General features: G+C 45.6%; 1 protein-coding gene across 3 annotated transcripts in view; it reads left to right on the top strand.

The window, feature by feature from the left end:
- Positions 1–12,605: 12,605 nt before the first annotated feature.
- Positions 12,606–16,113, top strand: part of LOC119437498 (cytochrome P450 3A8) — a 72,713-nt gene continuing 69,205 nt past the window's right edge. For all 3 annotated transcript variants that reach the window (XR_007465117.1, XM_037704506.2, XM_049660614.1), the window contains exon 1: positions 12,606–12,759. The gene's annotated coding sequence lies outside the window, so the exon portion shown is untranslated. The remainder of the gene's footprint in view (positions 12,760–16,113) is intronic.

The following is a 16,113-nucleotide window of genomic DNA, read 5'->3' as shown; positions in this document are numbered from 1 at the left end:
ACACTGCGCCCTGTGCGGCCAGTGTGGCTGACAAACCGAAATAAGTTACAATAGTCCCATAGGAAGCGTCGGAAACATGTTTCAGCACGATTCATTAACTCAAATTAACTGCGCCAGGATGGCCGAGCTGTTTTTCGCTAACTGCGTCTTAAGTCTCGGTCCCGTGCCGTAAGCCTAATTGCGTCGTAGACTGTGAAACAAGATTTCTCACCTTGCCGTAGTCCAATAGTGCAGTGATGTCTTGTCCCAGTGCAGAAGGAACGCAAGAATACGCCGGGAGCCCAATAAACCAGGTTACATTGAAAAAAAAAAAAAAAAAAAAGAAGAAGGAGACAGACGGGTCGCCGCGCGCGCAGCCATCCTCGCTGGCTTCGGGGGAGTGTCTGGCGGATGACGCATGTATCTGGCGCGTCATTGACCTGTGGCTAGGTAAGGCAAGGAAAATAAGTCGCAAAGCTTAAGTTCATTTATACGCAATACGTTTTAGTTTTCGCGGCAAAGAATTAAAAAAATAAATCAATGCCTGTTAGCTTAAGTTCACTTTCTTTTTTTTTTTCGATGCTCGCGGCAGCTAACGTTCGGTGGCAAAAGTATAGCGTGACGTATGGTGACGTGTTTCCTGTTGCCAGTTTTTGCCGAGTGTCCCCTCTTGTTGAATTTCTTTCTCTATGCAGCCCTCTAGTAAGGTCTCGTAGAGAGATGAACGTGTGCTCACGGTATGAGGCCACAATGGCGGCCGGCCAAATGAGCAGGGAGAAAACATACAAATACAAACAAACAACAACATCATGAAACATTAAAATATTAGCATCTTGATAGATATGGTCCTGTGACACTTTGACGGAACTGTAGCTTGATTATTATCTTTAATTGAGCTAGATGCAGGGCGTAATCAAACGCGCTTCAGCTTCAGCCCAATGTGAGCGCCGTCTTATCTCCTCTGCATTGCGCAGCTCTCGCGAGGCCTGCCGGGAAGAGTATGGTCGATGGTGTCGTTTTAAAACGGTCGTGTCGCGCTTTGTTTCATCGCTTTAACCAAGTTTTCGCGCTCTCCGATTTGGTGGCGGGCGCTTACCAAGCGTGTTGTGTGTCTGAGTCACTCGTGACGCGTGGTACAGTTACCAAAAAGACTCCTAAAGGCGTGCGCTCCGCTGAAAAGAAGCCATGACGCCGGGCGTGGAGCAGGGACATGTTTGGCGTGCTGCGTGACCGCTGCGACGAGACGCATTGCCGATGGCCAATGGTAAAAGTTCTTCGCTTGCCTGAGAGTTGTGAGCATATGTTGTGTTGCGACTGCTGTAACGAATGCGAAGTCAGCAATAAATGTGACTTAGATAAGCAATGCTTCCTGTTCAACTATTTATTTGCTGGTGTGTGTCTGTCGTATATTCCACCGTCATTGCATGCTCATGCTCGCACTATTCAGTTTTATTGAAGTTAACTACTTGCTCGCTTCATAAACACAGTTTTTAGCATTCTTTTTTTGTATCACTATCAGTCATCGTGTTGGTTATTCTTAAATCTCAAGTTTATGTTGCACTTTTGTGCGGACGCACATTGACCTCATGCACGGAACTGGTGTTTCTAATCACTTGATATTGCGTTTTGACTGTTAAACTGTCACGTTATTGCGGTGTTGTCTTTTGTACTTGTACTGGAGGGGAGTACGAACTGACTTGAGAATTCATTTTCGTTCAGTTTTTTAATCAAGAATTTTTATTCTTACCGACTTTTCCTACAAAGAAGAGCATATTCACCTTAGGCGTGTTTGATTATTTATTCTGTTGTAGTGTTAACACGGAAGTGTTTTATGCCGGGGTCCACCAAGACTTCACTGACGTATTTCCGTCACGGAAATACGTCAGTGAAGTCTTGGTGGACCCCGGCACCGTATTATTAGCACCGGTATTATGTTCTATGACGTATTTCCGTCACGGAAATACGTCATAGAACATAATACAAAGAAAGAAACCAGAAGAAAAAGTTCCACAAACATGCAAAATTTGGAAATCGAACCCACGACCTCTCGGTCCGCGACGATAGATCGCCGAGCGTTTAACCCATTGCGCCACAAACGCATTTGCAGAGAGCTACACAGACGCGCCTTATATATCTAACACTCCTCCGTGTACCCGCGCTCTTGCTCGGGGCGGTGCCGCCGCCTACGAGCAGAAAAGAGAAGTACTGCATTATGACACTAACGCGCACCGACAGTGAACGCTTCGGTGGTCTCAGCACTACGACGCCTCGATGCCAGCATTCGAAGGGACGCTGGCATCAAGAAGCACTACCAACTCCACCTAGGTGGCGTTCACCGTACTCAGCACAGCGGAGCGTGGCCTCCGCAATTAGCTCTGAAAATGTTTCTGAAGTTGATCGCGGAGGCTGCAATTACGACGCGCTGTACGCGCTGATTTGACTCGGTGACGATTCAGTTACGTGCTTTGTCTTGCGCGTTGTATTAGTGTGTCAGTTACGTGCTTCGTCTTTCGCGTTGTGCTAGCGTGTGCAGCGTAGTGCAGCTTCCATATGCACGACGGTTGCTCATGGTCATCGACGTTGGTAGTCGTGATGGAGGAGACGTGCCACCAGGCGTCAGCGTGGGTGCATCAACGCCTAAGGGCGCTTTAGCCCCAAAACACCAATAGACATTATATATCAATGTGCAATAAACATTACACTACTTCTGTGAAGACACGTTTCACTTTCGTGTTCTATACCGATTCCTATATAAGAGGGATCAACCACATGTTTTTTCATCCGTTTGAGGTTTAATTATGATCCTTTCATTACATGTTAATAACTGTTGTTTGCAGGGCGACGATAACAAGTAACTATGAGATTATAAGATTACTTTTCTGCTCTTGTAGGCTCCACTACACAGAAAGGAGATCGGAGAATTACCAACTGACATACTAACAGCAAACAGACATGATTGTGCTTGCAACAAGGATGAGGTCGTCCTCCTCGTGGTAGTCTAAAACTTATATGTATTTGTATTCGAACATATTGTACACGAACCTTCAACATTTCTCTGTTTTTGGCTTATTCCTCGTGATGCTGTAGAAATTTGTGCTGCCAGGCAGCGCTGTACTCAAAGGTTTTTTTCATTATTGCTTCATGACTGTGAAGAAGCAAACAGAGCAAGGTAAAATGCATTTTTGCTTGTGAATGGAAAGCTTTCAGTTACCTTGTTTTGTTTATCCAAATAAAGTAATTAAGACATTTTCACTAAATGCTTTGTGTCATCTTTGCTTCTCACAGCTGCTAGTCACATCGTTTACAGAATGTGCTGCCGTCTCATACCTCCATGTTTTTTTTTTTCGATACAGGAAATGTGGCATGCAGAAATGCGTATTCATTCTGAAATGTGCCACCTTTTCAGATGTGCTTTCCACTTGTGCAAAATATAATTATTAGAAATCTCATTATCATGTGATGACGACATGATACTTTTTACAAAAAACTTTCAACATGGTCCGCAGCTAAGAAATATGTTGCGGGACGAACCTGTATACGATGTATTCAACTATACAAAAGCAACATACTGTGTATTTCATCAATTCTTTTCTGTTTTGCACATATAATGCTAAAATTACCAAGTATGTGCCATCTTATTTCAAAAGGTACAACTGTCTTGATGCATCGTGCATTCTATGCTAATTCCTGCAAGCTGCCTTGTGTATATGACCTGCACTGTAAAATAGCAAGGTGGCAAAAGTTTGTACGTTGTGAATCAGACTGTTCTTGAATATTAAAAAAAAGAGAATTTGAGACGAAATGTTGATTTCTGCTGAACAAGCTTTATAGTCATCGCAACAGAGTTTCAGCAATAATCATTAGTATGAATTGCGCCAATAAACTCTACTAGTCATCATTATTACGAATATTACAAATGTTTGACTGATTAGCATGTAAATAAACTATCGTGGTTAACGGCAGAGCTGGTCAATCAGCACTCCATATTCGGTTCCTGGTAGCACTCTGCCACAGAATAGTCTCCAAATCACATACTGCGAACATGCCATAAAATGCATTGCTGTTCCAGTTGAGATATTTACAGAATTTTGCTGGAAACATGCCATAAAATGCATTGCTGTTCCAGCTGAGATATTTACAGAATTTTGCTGCAGGTTGTGCAGAAATAATGACTGAAACAGCAGCGTACTTCATTAAAGATTCAATTTCTCGAAACTGGTGCCAGGCACAATTATTGCAAATTGGTATGCTTTCAGTACTGGCTGCCTTCAATATGCAATTACATGTCCCCCAAAGAAATGAAACAAAGCTAATTAATAAAATTTTGTCCCTAAATAATTGTATTGACTATCGCGCAAATGCTGTCTGTCGCCGCTATGAAGCTTTCACAGCAATATAATGTCATTTTGTCTTAATACCTGAACATTTTTCAATTTTCGACAATGAGTCATGTCCAAGAAATTTGGGCATAACCCCTGCGGCCATTTTTATTAACCTTTTTTTTGTAATATTTCGCAATGCATACAGTCTTGCACGTTTTCACCCGCGCGTCCTCTGCGCATGCATATGGATTTTGTACATTGCTCCTTCGGCCATTCATTGAACTTCACTGCAGGGCACTAGCATAACTCACTGAGCAGCGTTTTCAGAAAAAGTGTATTTCAGAAGGTGACCCGAAGTTCAACTTTCCGTTAGCTACGTCAAAAGGATACCTTTTTCCGATAACATAAGCGTTTACGGCACGTAGTCGTAATTTCTCTGCTTAGTTATAGCAGTGCTTTAACCTTGACAAAAGCGGTAATATAGCGCAGCAGGGAAGTTATGACTAAGTGCCTTAAATGCCTATATTTTCAGAAGAGAGTATCCTCCTGACGTTGGTAACCAAAAATTGTAGAAATTCAGCCGATCATTTGAATTATAATGTTTATGAAGTTCTGCTTAGTGAGTTACGCTAGTGCAATGCGGTGAAGATTGGTGGTTGGTCGAAGAATCAATGTCCTAAATTCATGGACATGCGCAGAAGGACGCACGTGTGAAGCCTTGCAAGACTCTATGCCTATACGAAAGGTTACAATACAAAAAGGCTACGTGTACCTATATTAAGGGTTACTATATAGTAACTTTTGTATAGGTACACGTAGTCTTTTATTTTATAGGTGTACAAAATTGTGAGAATATGCCCCTTTATTGAACGTTAAGTTCAATAAAGTTCAAGAGTAAAGGTTACAATTTTATTTCCTACTTATAGGTTACAAATTTGTGAGATTACGCCCTTTTATTAAAGGTTACTTAAATAAAGGCTACTGTGTAACTTTTCTTTATACGTGCACACATTTGTGAGAATATGCCCCTTTATTAAACGTTACCGTGCTAAGAGTGTAAGGCCTACGGTGATCAGTCGATCGTCAGAGGAGAGGCCTGACGACTGAACACCGTAGGCCTTATAATCGTATCTTGCACCATGTTTAAAAAATAATTTTTTACTGAAATAGCATGGCTTACGTGAGCTGGGACATACGGTATTTATAGATTATGATAGTTCGATTGTTAGTATTTTTATGATTGCCGCTTTTGTTTGTCTTACTTTCTCCTTAAAGCTTTACTTACCCCAGTTCTTCTAATTATCGATATGTCTAATTTTTCGTAGTGGGGAAAGCGACATGTTTTGCGGAGCAAGCAGAAGACCGCCACTATCACCATCATACCTGCAAGAGAACGCCACGCGCCGAGGAAGAAGTGCGCCGGGGCACGAGCTGCCGTGTCCCACCATTTATATTTACACAGGGCTGGTCTGGCGATATCGCCGCTGTGCCAACTCTGCCGAGAAATAGAAACCGTAGAACACTATTTTCTAATCTGTCGTCAGTATAAATTACAAAGAAAAAGACTTCTTGAAATACCGCTTGCTAAATTAGGGTTAAATTTAACATCAGAATCAGTACTCACTTTCGGTGCCTCGGTATTGGGCTTTAGCCACAGGGACGTATTTGATGCCGTTTGTGGTTTCCTTCAATCAACAAAACGAATAAAATTTTAAATTCCCACTTTTACCCTTCTCTGAGAGATATTTTAGTTTTAATTTATGGCATTAGTATTATAAATTATGCAGTTCAGAAAAATTAATCTGTTCTGATTACTAAAATGCACATTAACTGTAGTTTCAGAATGCATATCTAAAAGTTCAGATGCTCAATTCTTGGCCAATCCCCCGAAGTGGGTACGATCCATGTGCTGAGGACATCATCATCATCATCATCACGAGCTGCACGCTCAGAGGCGCTGGCGGACGCTGCTCGAACGCTCGCACTTCCACGGACCAGCAGTCGCCCAGTGTTCTTCGGAAACCAGCCCGACATCCCCGTGGTTTACGACAGCATAGCGTGGACCCTGTCGCGTAGCCTGGGTGGAACAGTCGTGTAGGTCGTACGTCGGCACCGGACGCCGCGGAAGGTCTACAAGGCGTAACCTGCGAAACCAATCGACAAGAGACTTGAGCCTCCCAGGCGACTGAAGACGCCAACTCAACGCAGGTGAGCGCGCCATCCACCTCGCTTGTGCACACGCGGAGTCGGGCAAAGAGGATCGCGTCCAGGGAACCCAGCATTAAGATAACCTCATCTACCAGGCTGGCATCACCCAGCGGGCCTAGCGTGCGGATGAGCCGAGCCAGGACGACTGGGAGGGAGTCTGGGACTGAGTCTGCGCAGGAGGCACGCATCCCGTCCGAGAGCGAGGCGAACACAAGCCCACTTCGGCGCCCTTCAAGGACAGGGAGACAGCAGAGTTCCCAAAAGCGACGACGACCGATTAGCGAGTTGTCAGCCAGCAACGATGGCGAAGTGAACAAGGCCACGGGTAGAAAGAAAAGAAGGGCCCACGACAACTTCGGTGGGCGCAAGAGCAGGTCCACGTTGCACCAATCACCGACGATTACATCGTCGCGCCGGGAAACCAACGAGTTCTGTAGCAAGACAGGCAGCCGTCGTCCATCAGTGTCCTCGGCCGATGAAAGCGAGAACAAAGCGATGGGAGGCAATGGAAGGCCCAAAAGCAAGCGTCGCTCCTTACGCGTCCATCCGGTTGGGACCCAATCAGATGACATCCGAGAAGTTGGCAAGCGAAGGTCTAGCTTGCCCACGAGCACACCCTTCGGCGATGGATCGCCGAAGGCTCGGACACGTCAGGAGACCACACTAGACGCCACAGATGGAAAAGGAAAGCTCCAAAGTACTGCATCTGTATGGCCTACAACGCCGACAAGCACGCGCCCCAGAGGAAGAACGCACAACGGTTGCAGGAGGAGGATTCTGACAGAGCCTACGGCTAACTCGGGCACTGAGATTAGTACATCAGCCGAGTCCACAGCTCCCGAAGTCGAGCAACGTTCCCATTCGATCGGGAAATCGCCGCCATCGGACACCGGCTGTCCGCTGATGTAGTATACCATGCCAGCACAGCAAGACAGAGTTCCCAAGCTATGCCTCCCCGCTAAAGCGCCCAAATAAAGTTGTGATCGCTTCTTCCATAAGATAAAACGTCTTCCCACCAGTGTCCAAGCTCAAGCAGCGTGAGCTCTGCCCTCGTGCGAGCCATGAATGCGCGCTGTATTTTACGTTTAAGCGTAACGAGTTGAGCCTTTTCTCAACGCGTCCCATTTATGACGCATGCGCAGAGAAATCGCTAAGCTTTGATATTGGAAGGGGTCTCACCCACTTGTACGTGAGCTGGCACCGGACGACCTCCGTAGAAAAGTCAGAATTGTTATGTGCTACACAGTAGTAATTACACGAACTGAATCCAAGTATACATGAGGATTCACAGCAGATCACCTGCCTTGGTGAATTAGCGGCTTTGTGCTGCTCCAAGCACGAGGTCGCGGGGGCCGCGGAGGCCGCATTTCGATGGGGGTGAAATCGAAAAAAACACTCGCTATCCCGGCCCTGCGAAAGTGGCAGCGAACCTGTTGAAAACCACCAGTACAACTGCTGAGGGGCGGTATGCAATGCTTAATTCTTTGCTCTAGAGTAGTGGTAGTAGTGCTATCTTAGTGTAATGGTAGGAAGGGGAGTAATGGTGATTTTGACAGCACGCCGCCGCCCAAAGCGGTGCGGCAACAATATTGAAATAAGTTGCTAGGCTGGATATTTTATATACGAAAGCCGACGTCACACCCCACGTCGAAAGCTTGCGTCGCCGCGGCAGCTTGCGCAGCAGCCGGGAAACGTATGCGGGGACAGTTACGGTTGCTATCACGAGTGCCTTATCATCAATTACGTGATTCGGATGCTTGCTTGAAACGTATGCTGTTCTGTATGTTGTATCCGTAATTGTAAAGAATGTGTGGACTGTTCGCCTCGCTTTGCTGAGTGCTTGTAGCCTCTGCCTTACGGGGCTGGGGTATTCCCCCATTTAAAATTGCTAAACGCCATGTATCCCACTCGTTATAAGGACAACTGTCCTTGGTGCGGTGGAATACCTACCTTAATTCATGTAACTTGGGAGTGCGCTAAGCACCCTCACAGACCAAATACCAGTGACACAATGGAGCAGTGGGAGGCACAGCTCGCCCGCTCCGACCTGGCAAGACAAAAGTATTTAATTAGCCAGGTCCGGCAGGCGGCAGAGGCCAGTGGGGCCCTGGACTGAGAGGCTCCGACCACCCCTCCTTAATATCTTTCCCATTACAATAAAGTTTCTATTTCTATTGCCATATACAGCTTCGCTGCAAAAACACCCGCGTGGCGTGCACTGGGTGCACGTTACTTGCTCGTTTGCTTGCTTCCTATAGTATGGCGCGTACCCACTACATGGGATTGGCCAAGAAGCCCGCGGTTGAAAGGGAGGGACGAGAGAAAACTTGACAACAAATGTACATGTCAGGGTGCAGTTAAAATTGTGCAATGAATTAAAGTATAGAAGAGGAAAATGTGTGCTTTATGAGAGGACAGTAAATTTGAGGGTAACGTATTAGAATTTAAAATTAGAGTTTCTGAAATACTAAAGACTAAATCAGTAATTTAACCAGGCGCTCTTCTTATGTCACAAAGGAACTCGCAGACGGCCATGCATACGTTCCTGTGTCTAAAATCCAATGAAGGTGCCCCAAAGGAGGGAATATTTTATGTGTTTAAAGGAGTGCATAATTTTCAGATGGAATTTCGAAGTTTTTTTTTTTTTCTTTCACTGAATTGTGAATCGACGGCCGGGTAATAAAAATGGTCAATGGTTGCAGGTTCTTTCCAGACATAGTATACAGGGACATTCCTAGACCAGACCTGTGTAAATGATAATTTAATGGTGGAATACGGCATCGTAATTTTGCGAGCGCGATTTCCAATTTGCGTGTGGAACACCATTGATTGCCTCAAGGGAAAAGCAAATGGGTAAAATCTGGTATTTTGGAATGTCTGTTTTGCGGAGTGCTTTAAAAGAGGAAATTTTCTAAATGTATAGCCACGGCGATATAATGAGTAGTCAGCCGAACGGACATGACTGGTCAATCTAGGGACGTAATACAGCTCTGCCCGCAGCTATCAACAGTCATCATCGTGTTCGTGAACGCATAAATAAACAAAACTCTCATGCGGTGATTGAAGTGTGTGGAGTTCTGCCCAATTTCTGCAAACAGCGCCAGTCACTACCCGTGTAGTTAAATTTCAAAGCGCTGATGATGTCTTGAGTTAACTTGTATTTTACATTCTGCAGCTGGGAACATCTGCAAAAAAAAAAACAAAAAAAAAAACGTATTATTGGTTTTTCGCTATATACCTTGTTTCTAAGCTCCAGCGTTCAAATCGTTAATTCCCCTATTTTTATACGCCGAATATAACCACCCGATTCATGGCTAGTCCCTCCCTATGGGTATGGGCCACAACCACTCAGGTCAACAACAACTACTCACGTACTTCATCGTCATAAGCGCAGATTATATCAGCGCTCATACGTGAGCTCTATTACACGGGCTGTGAAAACTTCATTTTTTATTTTTTTTATTTTTGGCGTTGTGTTGGTGGGGGAAAATATTTTTTCTACACTTTGATTCGGCATGGGCACTGTGAAAGTAAGCAGTCAGCGTATTCTTGCTGGTTTCATTGAGACATTGACTCAGTCTTGCTTCGTGTGCTGGAGTTCATGTCGCACTGACTTCGTAGTGATACCCTGCTTCATGGAAGTCACTTTGAAGCATCGCAGAATGCACGAAGCCACTGAAAAATTACGGCTGAACTCGTCTCACGATGTCTGTAGATAGTAATGCGAATAGCATTCGAGCAATGTAGTGACAGATCGTATTCCTGAAATCACGTTTATTTAACACGTGTAGCGGCAATTCTGAGCCTGTCGTATTGGTTCGGCTATATGCCACATACTCTGATATCGTCATGTTTCGCTATGACACTCGCTTGCCAAGGTTGCCCACGAGAATGGCGGCAGAACGACTACTCTATGACACCGACGCAGTGACGATGTAATGACAAAGAAGGAACAATATTGATGGAATGACAAAGGTGGTAAAACGATGACGGCCTAGCTAGAATGAGATGTCGATTCTTAAATTATGACAGGCGGTGTGACAACAACAGCGTGACGATTACGATATGAGGACAATGAGGGGACGACAATATTATCCTGACGGCGACCGCATGACGACGACTTTGGGACGAGAGTAAGATAACGAAACTGTGATGACGTCAATGGAACGGCCACAACGGCATCACGTCCATGAGCACATACCTAGTAGTGCAGGGGAAGTTTTGGGCCTGTGTGTTGGCGTGAGAGGTTAGATAGACCGATATATATATGCTCAAAACAGCCGAAGTAAGCGAATAATGATATTCGCATTAATACTCTTTAGTTAGCGCAGGTCTTGGTGTGCGGAATCTAGCGTCGTTATGAGTTGAGCCAACTTAGCGGACTGATGCAGTGCAGAAACATATTCACATAGAACATCGCGTAACGTAACCTTCTTATTCTACATGTATCAGTTAGGAAACCATCTTGAGCACCTCCCGTGCAACGGTACAGAAGCCTCACAATAGATCCGTCCACCATACCTGCTTGCAAATATTAATCGGAATGTATGACATTTTCAAGGCTCTATATTGCTCAGTTTTTTCTCCGATTTCATTGTTTCTAAAATTTTGAGATTTTTCAGGGAAAGAACATGAAATGGAACTCCACAAAATTTAATATTTTTGGAAATCTTACATCTCCAGTCTGAATCTCTCCGCCCTGCACTGACTTGCGTTAACAATGTAGTGTAGCGCCCTCCTTTGGGCGGCGCGTAGAACCCGGATAGCGCGCGCCCGCATGAGAAGAAAATAAAGGCTGCGCCGTGGCACATGTAGCCACGGCTCGCGGTTCTATTCTGGCGTCGATTCGGGTCAGTCAGCTGTGTCTTTCCTTCGCTTCTGAGGCATAAGCCTACAAGTGGTGACCCGGACGTGATTGGAACACGCAACCTTTTGATTACGCAGGAATTACTCTTCAAGTCGGGCGCCTGAATTTGTTTACCCGCGGGAAATTGAATAACACATTAAATATTTGTATACCGCATACAATTGTGTCAGCGCCACACCATCAACTTAACTTGGTAGACCAAAATTCGAGAAGCAAGTAAAAAAAAAATTGAAAAAAAAGAAAGCATTTGCACACGTATGGAAATCCGAGCAACTACTACAAAGAGGGCACCGGGATTACTCACAGCTGGAAAAACTGGACCGAAATGCCCCACTCCCACGACAGCACTTTGTCAAGATCGCGAAAGAAAAGTGGGACCCTTACACGAGTGTATGCGGTATGTGTGATTACGACATGTGAAATTGGTTTCCCACCACTTGCTACAACAGAGTGAACTTTGCGAAGCTTGTTACGAAAAACTGAAACGGGCTTGGACTGTAAAAGACTGACATCCACACGTTTCGTCACGTTTCCGCAGGAAGGCGAACCATCTGGCATCTTATAGCAGCCCGTAGAACGGTCGGTATTGCAGATTCGACGACTGCAATTTCTGAATCTCGACTGATGCAACCACTCCAGTTTCGTAAAAGTGTTCATCCTCGCTGGAAACTGCGTGTCAGAGCGTTATTTTTTATGTAAGAGATGGTGAGACGCCGACATCCTTTTATTAGAGCACCACACGTGACAGCATAATCCGGCTATCACTCGGTTAAAGGCCCCGTATAGGATTATGGATCTCCGAATCGATATGTCGCGAAATCGCCGCAACCGGCAACAAGACTGTTTATCCGCCGTGGTGGCGTAGAGATTTTGGCGTTGCGCTGCTAAACGCGAGGGCGCGGGTTCAAATCCCATCCGCGGCGGCCACATTTCGATGGGGGTGAAATGCAGAGCCACTCATGTACAGTGCATTGCGTGCACGGTAAAGAATCCCAGGTGATCAAAATTAGTCCGGGGTCCCCCACTACCACGTGCAACATAATCTGTTATGGTTTTGACACGTTAAATCCCAGGATTTAATTTTTTTACAGCATGTTGCCTTCCAAGGGCTCACCCGTGCCTTATAGATGGAGGTGAACGCGCTGTATCTGGTCTCGGCGTGGCGGCCTCTTATCGGCAACGAAGGATGCGATAGTTGGACCGAAAACACATCGCAGCGATAAGAAGTACTCCAGGGCACGCGGATGGCTCACTCTCGTAGGCGGATATGCTGCCAGATTTTGAGCAGCAAACGCAGCCAGCAGATTCTATAGGCCATGATATGCTAGTGACGCTCAGGCCCCGCATACAAACTACACAAGTCAAAGAAACGTGGCGGAAAAGGTGCGTATTCACGGCGAAGTGCCCGCTTATCATTATTATTTTATTTTAGGTGTGTCATTAAAGGTGAACGCATTACACTGTTCAAACAACTACGTGCATAGTGCGTGCGGATTCGGTGTTTGCTTTCAATAGAAGGGGTCGCAGCTTTTTTTTTTTTTTTTTTTTTCTTTGCGCCAGAACAAAATACTGCCGGTTTTCTGTCCAGAAACCCAGAAGGAATTTGTTCGTCGAGTTAAAGCAATTGAAAATAAAGTGCCGCATCACCTTACGCTCAAATAAGAGCGTAGAAAGTAAGCCAGTCGAATAATGACCTAATCACAGCGGGCATCAATATAATTAGTGGGTTCTTCGAAGAGCAACTTTCCTTCGGACTTTCAAAGTTAGAGTCAAACACTCATCCCCGGCCATACCAAGAGGATAATTCGTCATGTGGTCACTTATGGTTATTTAATGTATTAAAAAAAAAAGACTATATAACCGCGGAGTGTGGTTTTGTATGAAATGAGGAGGGAGCATGCTGTTTGACGCTGCTACCTGAACTATTGCGGGCATATACGGAGCACAACATTTCAAACTTGGAAGTTGAAGCTTAATTAGAGGTATACAAAGATTTACCTTATAATATGGCCTACGTAGGTTGTTTACGACAACACTTGACCTTTATCGCTCAGCCCCTTAAGGGCTCATTTAACAAAAAAATATATATATTCCAAAATTTGCAAATTTTTTATGGCGCGAAATGCTTCAGTAATATGTTCAAAACAAAAAAAAATAATTGTGAAAACTTTTTCCGGCAGATAATAATGTTTTATTGGCCATTCCTCGCTCCATCATGTATTACCCTATGGGGTAATGGGGCATTTGAGGTGTATTCTGAAATAAATTTCTGCAACTCCAGAAAGTAGGGGCTGGAATTGAATTGCCGCACAGAAGATGCACTATTCCTCGATAGTTCGAATTTTCGATGGTCGCGTTGTCAACAAAGTGCACCATTCTCATGATGAGTTGGAACCGGTTTCTGGGCATTATCTCTCCAAAAGCAGGAGTCTCAATCAGCCGGTTTCTCAACCAGTACATCCTTTCATTTGGTTTCTCTACAATTCCCTGCAGCAACAAGATGCTAAGAGAAACACGAAGTTATCGCGTAAGTGCAGACCATTTTCGGAAGCGGGAATGTTGGCTCAGGTTACTCGAATTCAATAGCTGAGAGGCGTACCGGTTTGTCTCGACTACGATAACATCAATCAGTTCATCATCAAAGTAAGCCTCAAAAAGCTCAAGTGGTTGAGGGGGAGAGCTCACTGTGATCGTCACTCCCGGAGAACCCTTGAATTCAAACCGTGGAGGTCTGGCTGGCATGCTGTCGGGGTCTATCCGGTACCATTCGCGGGCGCTGGCCATTGTATCATCACTGCTTTCTTCCGATTCAGAGTTGCTGTCCGTAAAAACGTCATCACTATCTTCTTCACTTGAAGAATCAAACATGTCAACCCCATCCTCATCACTCGCGCTTTCATCATCTGAGGGAGAAAGATTTCCCGCGCGAGTACGCCGCGCGGATGTGGCCATGTTTGTTTATAACGCGCGGGAAACACAAGGCACGCATTCCGCCAAATATTGCGCAAACGCTCATTCAACAAAAGTGCCAATGACAGAACCCGTTCTGCCCTGTATGTTGTAAATAGAAAAGCACTATTTGTCGAGCTGGGCTCGTCAAAAACCTCTATGACGCGCGGGAAACACAAGGCGCGCATTGCACCAACTAGTGCGCAAACGCTCATTCAACAAAAGCTCCAATGACGGAACCCGTGCTGCCATCTATGTTGTAAATAGTAAAGCACCATTTGACGAGCTGGGCTCGTCAAAAGCCTTTTGGAACTTTGCGGAAGGTCCATGACGACCACAGATTGTCATAAGCAAAAAAGTGGCAACTGCTCATGACGAGCTTAGGTCGTCATAAGCCCTTAAGGGGTTAGATAACGGCAGCAGTGGTGCTGTTATCATAGTGCAACCCAGTGCGCAGCGTGCCTATAGAGCACCGCATGCGAGGTGAATCGCAGACGCACCTATTCCGCAACGAATGTCACTGTGACTTCGCGCAGCTAATTGACCTTTTGCAAAATAGTTGTGCGCATGCGCGAAAAAACAGCTCGCTAGGCGCGCCCTCTACTTGGATGGAAAACAAACCGCTTCCCGCCGGCCGGGCAGGCTTGAATGCTAAGAGGCGACTGATGTGGCTGCGTTTTCAGGAATGCCAACTCATTGTGTTGCTTACGGCTGCACGAATTACTTTTATGGCAAAAATAAGGTTAGTATTTTTAGATTTTCGAGCAAGGTGGCAAGGAGAGCAGCATGGATTGCGGCTATCAGACGCCTGAATCCCGACAGTTCGGCATGAGAACCGAAAGAACACTCGCGCATTTGCAGAGCGCATTTCATCGCAAGTTTCTTTCTTTTTTTTTCATTTTATTCTCGTTTGCACCATTTGTCATAGATGGCAACGTCCTTCTTCCATCCTAGGCCGGCCGTCTAACTTCGTGAAGCACCCTGATTACGTTCCGACGGTCTTCACGTACATGCGTACTCCTGGCGACGCTGTTGTGCGACGACACGGCCGCTGGTTGAAACGGCAGCATATCGAGTTTAAGTGCGCTGTTCACCTAGTTTGTTGTTGTTGCACATGTACACAGAACTCGCGGGTTCGCGCGCAGTTTTCCGTGATGCTTTTCGTGGGTGCGCACAGCAACAGCAGATGATTTGTGCGCGAGGCACGACGCTTACTCAAACTGAGTGACACGGCCAATAATACCACTATCACACGGGCTCTTTTAATCGCGATCAACGCCGATCCGTATCGGATTTTTTGATCGCGATCAACAGTGGTCGCCGTTACGCGGTTTAAACTAATACGGATTGAGTTTGACGCTAACGTCAGCCAAATCGCGATCTGAGCCAGATCACAATGCGCAGATCACATTCGTCTTGATCCCGATTAAAGCCTGACCGCGATTAAATCTGACCGTGTAGCAGCAGCTAATACTGATCAAACCTAATCCGGATCGGTGTTGATCGCGATTAAAAGTGCCCGTGTGACACCGGTATGACACAAGCATTTTTTTTTTTTTTTGAACTTATTTGCGTCTTGTGAAGCTTTGACGTAAACGCCGCTCTTCATAGATGGTGAGCATGCCGCTCGAACGAGCCCAAAGCGCGAATCGCCTGTTTTTCAAGTTCATCATCGCATTGCGAATGTAGTCTTCTTCCTTCAAGGCCCAGCCCCGATGCGCCTGGCGAACGTTGTGCGTGCTGGAATGCAGGTATCGCCAAACGTCGTCGATTGTCACTTTGCACTGC

Source organism: Dermacentor silvarum, chromosome 1 (assembly GCF_013339745.2).
Source record: "Dermacentor silvarum isolate Dsil-2018 chromosome 1, BIME_Dsil_1.4, whole genome shotgun sequence".
Lineage (NCBI taxonomy): Eukaryota > Metazoa > Arthropoda > Arachnida > Ixodida > Ixodidae > Dermacentor > Dermacentor silvarum.
This window is presented reverse-complemented; position numbering and strand designations above follow the sequence as displayed.